The 6,068-nt window shown below is 37.1% G+C and overlaps 1 pseudogene; it reads right to left on the bottom strand.

The window, feature by feature from the left end:
- Positions 1–1,327: 1,327 nt before the first annotated feature.
- On the bottom strand, positions 1,328–4,515 carry LOC137732061 (probable inorganic phosphate transporter 1-7; annotated as a pseudogene).
- Positions 4,516–6,068: the final 1,553 nt, after the last annotated feature.

The following is a 6,068-nucleotide window of genomic DNA, read 5'->3' as shown; positions in this document are numbered from 1 at the left end:
GTGTTGGAATTTAAGGCTTTTAATCGACTTTGAATTTATGATCTCATCCCCATGAAAGCAACAATTAACATAAGTAGAATGTTAGTGCAATGGTTGGTTGGTTTGTTAAAGGGTTAAGGAACACGGAAAGGGATCCTCTCCATATCCCTTCCACCTACTCCTTCTCATCAAATAATATGGGTTCTTAAAATTTGATCAAATGGTTAAAAACACGGGTCCACTTTAAAAGATAATAATTTTAGTTGTTGGATTAAGTTTCAAGGGCCCAGATTGTTTGACGAGGAAAATTAGGTGGAATGAATCTGAAGATGATCCCTTTTCAAGAAAAACTATTTAAGGCTTTTAATTGACTTTGAATTTATGATCTCACTCCCCATTCCCCAATCTCACATGGAACTTCAATGAATTTTTCAAGAAAATTGAACTACTCCTCGTATTGTCAATTGATTTTATAGCGGAATCTCAACTTTCTTCATGGTATCAAAGCAGGTTGTCTTACATGTGAAACCCAACTGCCACATGCAATGCACGTCACCTTGTTTGTGTTAGATTTGAAAATTCGTTACACGTGGGGGGGGCGTGTTGAGAATGAATCTCACATTAATGAGAGGAGAGACCTTGCATTGACTTATAAGTAAGTTGGGCTACTTCCCATATTGTCAATTGATTTTATGATGGAATCTCAACTTTCTTTAGTCTGAACATATATTGATCGCATGATCGCTATGATTTCTTAATGTCGACCGCTATGATCGCTTGATTTCAACCGTGGTGACTGCTCGATGGCACTAATTCTTGCTTGGTGTTAATTTGGATGATGATCAATGACACGTATCTGGCTGGCCATTTGATATCCATGCTCTAGCTAAGGGGACTAAACTAATGAAAGGAGTTCATTTTATTTTTACCAAATAATATCATAGAATTACCTGAAATTACTGATACAGTAAGTTCCAAATCCTCAATGCCTTGGATGTGCAAAAACTCTTAATTTTGCTAATCATCCTCTCAGGTAAATTAGTAATATAATGCATGAATTTAATAGTTTCTGTGATGAAATTACATAGAAGTAATGATATGCATAAATTTGATCAGAGAAAAGTGCTCTGATGTGATTATTATTTGACTAGAAAATGGATGATGCTAAATGAGGGGGCATAAGATGATAGAACAGCATCAAAGAAACCATCACAGAATAGGTTTTTTTTTTTTTTCTTTTAACTTTTAATTGCAAATGAAGAACACAAAACCAACATTGCCCTACAACAAAACACTAAACCGGCACAAAAGCATGAAGATTAAGCAACATGATCAAACAAAATCACCATGAAAATTCTAAAACGTCTACTGGATAGTGCAATAGAAATGCGATTTAGAAGAAGCCTAATTAAACTGCTTCTGAAGATTAAGCAACATGATCAAACAAAATCACCATGAAAAGTAGAAAAAGTCTACCGGATAATGCTATAGAAATACGATTAAGAAGCCTATTTAAACCGCATCAGTTGCATTTTCTTGCTCTCCTTCACCAGATAAATCCTCCAGTGATTTTCCCTTTGATTCAGGCACCAAGAATGTAAATAACAGCCCTAGCAAGTTGACCACACCCAAAATTATAAGGGAGTTCCTCACCCCAATCCCCTTTTCTGCGTACTGAAATCCAAAAGCGCCAACCATTGCCCCAGCCTTCCCCCACGCAGCTGATATACCGTGACATGTTGACCTTAACCTTGCTGGGAAAATCTCTGCAGGCACCACAAATGTCGTTTGGACCGAAATTGGCGAAGAAGAAGGTCAACGAGTACATCACAACAAACCCTACTCGGTTTTCTTTTAGAGTCCAGTGTTGATAAGGAATGGCTAATGCAAACATGAAAACAGTCATGAAGAAAAACCCCATTATTTGAATTGAGAACCTTCCAATCCTGTCGATGAATGCCACGGTGAACCAGTACCCTGGGACGGTGCTGCAAAGCGCGATAAGGGTTTGTGCTCTGGCAATTCTGAAGACTTCTTCGACTGCACTCATGGTCTTTGCCTTTGGAATCCAACCAATGGCACTGAAGATATCCTTTTGAAATAGATTCTGGCTGTAGAAGGCAATGTCAAGCAAGAACCATGTGCTGGTAGTTCCGAGCAAGTGAACACCATGACGCCGAAGAAATTCCTTTGAGAAAAGACCGAAATCATTCCCTCCTTGCTCAATGTTCTCTTGTTCTTCTTCTACTTCGACCTGCAAAACTTTTGACATATCAGCAGCAGCCTGCTTGGCATTCTTGGCCACCAAGGCAGTGTACCGAGCAGTCTCAGGCATTTTTGCACGCCAGTAATAAGTCATCAAAGCTGGGATAGCACCAAACATCAAAATAATGCGCCAAACATAATCGGCTTCAGGGAAAATAGAAGCGGCTGGATCAACTTCGTAAGATGGTGCAGGAAATCGTGCCTTAAAAGCTGCAGACACAATAATTGCAACCGTTCCACCAGCCAAAATCCCAAAACCCTGCATAGCAAACACCGCAGCAATGAAGGCTCCACGAGTCTTTTTATTTGCGTACTCAGACATGATAGTGGCAGAAAGAGGGTAGTCACCACCAATGCCAAAGCCTAACCAGAACCTGAAAAAACAAAGTGTTGAAATCACTGCCTTGGGCTCTCTACCAAATGAGAGGCCGGAGGCAACAGAGCAAATGACCATGACCATAAGGACCATGCCATAGACTCGTTTTCTGCCCAATTTGTCACCAAGCCAGCCAAAGAAGAGCTGGCCAGTTAGGGTGCCACAGAAGGCAACACCATTGACAGCGGCCGAGACATTATGAGGCAAACTGCCTGGCTCTGCGGCTCCATGTTTCTGGTAATAAATGCGGCCGAGCAATTTTGTGACAAGGGAAATGCAGAAGAGATCATATGCATCAGTGAAAAATCCCATGCCTGCAATCACAATTGCTGTGAAATGGTACCATTGTGTTTTGGCCACATCAAGTGCATTCAGCACCTCCAATTGATCCCTGCCCATCACTATTAGTTTAGCCCTTCTTTCAAGTTGTTGTATTCCCTTTAACTGCACAAAACCATAAAATTTTGATTCAAAAAAAGAAGGAAAATTAGAGTGTGATTCAATCAACTATGTGACACAAATTACACTGCTGCGTCTGCAACTACAACTAGTTGTATCCAGATCCCTAAACTGACAAAAATAAACGGATTTAAATATATTTTTCGCAAAACCCTATTCACATTAAGGAAAAAGAAGAAGGATTACTATGTTGTATTCTTAAAAAATAAATAAAAGTAAATGGCGGATCCAAAATTTTAACCTCGATTCAGGTTTTTGTTAACCCCACCGGCAACAGAACATTTAGATTTAGGACTTTGAAGCAGAAAACATATGAAAGAATTGTGGTTTTTTAGCATAGTATATATTGTATGATTTTTCATTTACATTTTTTTCATTTCCATGAATCAAAAACAGCTTGAAAAACTGTCACTCAGTCAAACTTTTGCCCTTTTTGATCTTCTTTCTTTTAGAACAAACGTGAAGGATAGGAATAGAAGAAACAGGAAAGAGCATCCAGGAATATTCTTGTAATAAAGTTCCATGGCATACCCAAATCACCATCCAACCAACTAAAATTATATTGAATTGAACCAACTGTTTTTCACGAGCCCAAATCAACAAATATGTCACCTTGGTTCCAATTTTTATATTAGGGTTTTTAACGATGTTGGTGTTCAAATAATAATTAAAAGCTGGGGAGGTTAATAATACTTGGCAAAAGAGGTTTAGAAAAAAAAAAAAAAAAAAAAAAGAATCAATATTTGTTCATCAGACGAATCTCTGCAATATGTTACGATTTACTCCCTTTTAGGAAAGAAAAAAAGAAGAAGATGAAAGCCTGTGAAATATGAGGGGAAAATGTTTCAGAATTTCGGTAACCCATGATCTTGGTCAATGTTAAGAGAATTGTAGACATGAGTTAGGTTAGTGAGCCAAGCAACAGCTTACATTTGAGTTTGAATTCTCTTTCGGTAAATGAGGAATAGAATACGTCTTGTAAAAAAAACATATTAGAGAGAATTTGTCATCGATTCAATACCATTCCAAATATGGAACAAATGTGATTTCAGATCCGTTCCATTACATTACATAAGCAGGCAAATGAAGATGCAAGAACACAAACAAGACAAATGAACAAAGCCAAACCATACCATAAGAGTGAAAACACAAACCTTGTATCTGAAGCCGTACACGAAGGAGAAGCAATCTTAAAAAGCGAGGCACGAAATCATGCAGAAGTACAGTATGAGGAGAACCCGTATATGCGTGTTCATGCAACTAGTAGTGATGAAAAAACAGATCAAGTGAGAGTGAGTGGGTTAGTAGTGATGAAGAAATAGTTATGGAAATGAAACACAAGGATCAAGTTTATAAGGTCAAAGGGTAGAAATGGCTTTTTAACCAAATGTATATATCTTCAGGCAACAGAAAGAGAGATAAGGGGAAAGAGAGGAGTGAAGTATGGGAAAGGCGGAAGGGAAGGGGGGTTGTGTCCGTATTTAACTGCAAACAACCCTCTAAATTTTCAGACATGTCCTGAGGAATCTTTTTTCTACCTGGCATATTCCCCTCATCTTTCACCTTTCACCACACCTCACCTCATTTTTTGATACTGTCTTTCCTACTCTTAATTAGTCAACATCTTAATATCCAAATCTTATTTTTTGGATTCTAATTACTAGTATTCAGAAAATAAAACGGTATTAATCCTGTTTATTCCATACCTAAGTGTAAATAGAATTCATATTTGGACACTTTGAAATAGTATTTGTTATTAATTTTGTACTTAGGGGAGGAGAAAGGTAAGATTCAATTTTTGTGGTGTTTTGGCCGTGTAAGTAAAATCTACCACTAGAGGTAGAAGTTCATGTTATATTCTAATACGTATTTGTGCTCTTAGCGGTTACAGTACTTATTCAAAAGTAGAGGTTGGGAGTAGCTTAAGAGTTTGAACCGAAATAAATAGAATTCTAAATTTTTATTTCTATTTGAAAAAAAAAAAACTTATAAAATCTAAATCATTATTTTTTATTAGGTCAAATTATTTTTATTTTTATTTTTTATTTTTTTTAAAGAAAGTATGAATACCGGTTTACATTTCATTTCATTGACTCTGTCTAAATCAAAAGTTCCCTAATGATCATCTTATTACATTTTGTTTTAGTTACTCGAATTTGGGTGTAGAGAGGAAAAACACTTCTCTAACAAATTTGATTAAGTCTAGTTGCGCAATTTTATCAAATTTTAATTCAACAAGATGCGATAAGTAATGTTTTACGTCACGTCAATTAATAATTTTATCTCATTCAATGTTCATTGAATATATGCACATACAGTAGTATAACATGATAGAAATTGCACATATAATATGGAATGAAACAAAAACATACTCTAGTTATGCAGAAATGGCGGAAGCTGGATTTGGGTTGAGTTAAGTGTAATTTTGATAGCTCATGGGAGAAGAATTCTGGCTTGGGAAGCTTTGGGGAGATCGTGAGGGATGAGAATGGGCAGTTTGTTGCGGTTGCTACTAGTTATCAAATAGGACTTAATTGCCTCTCCGTTCCACGCCGAAGCTATTGCAGAAAGGAGAGCCTTTATTTTGCTACGAGAATATTGATGCGGTTGTGTTGGAGGGAGATTCCACCATGGTTCTTGCTGCACTACAGCAGCATGATGACGATTCCTCCAATTTGGGAGCTGGGCTGAATGATGCAAAACATTTTATGCACTTATTTCCTCATGTTAAATTAAATCATGCTCAATGGGAAGCAGAAAAATGTGGCACAGAGATTGGCGAGGTCGGAAATGATCCGTATACTACGTGGTTCGAGAAACCTCCCAACATGATCGAAGACCTACTGTTAGACGATAGTAATTCTGTCTAATTTTGGTATGGCAAAATTTTATCGAGGCCCAATTCATTGTACCATTTCTCAAAACAATAAAATTAAAATTAAAAAAAAAAAAAAGTAGGTTTCAAAAGGATCCTTACTAACTCACAATA

Source organism: Pyrus communis, chromosome 4 (assembly GCF_963583255.1).
Source record: "Pyrus communis chromosome 4, drPyrComm1.1, whole genome shotgun sequence".
NCBI lineage: Eukaryota > Viridiplantae > Streptophyta > Magnoliopsida > Rosales > Rosaceae > Pyrus > Pyrus communis.
This window is presented reverse-complemented; position numbering and strand designations above follow the sequence as displayed.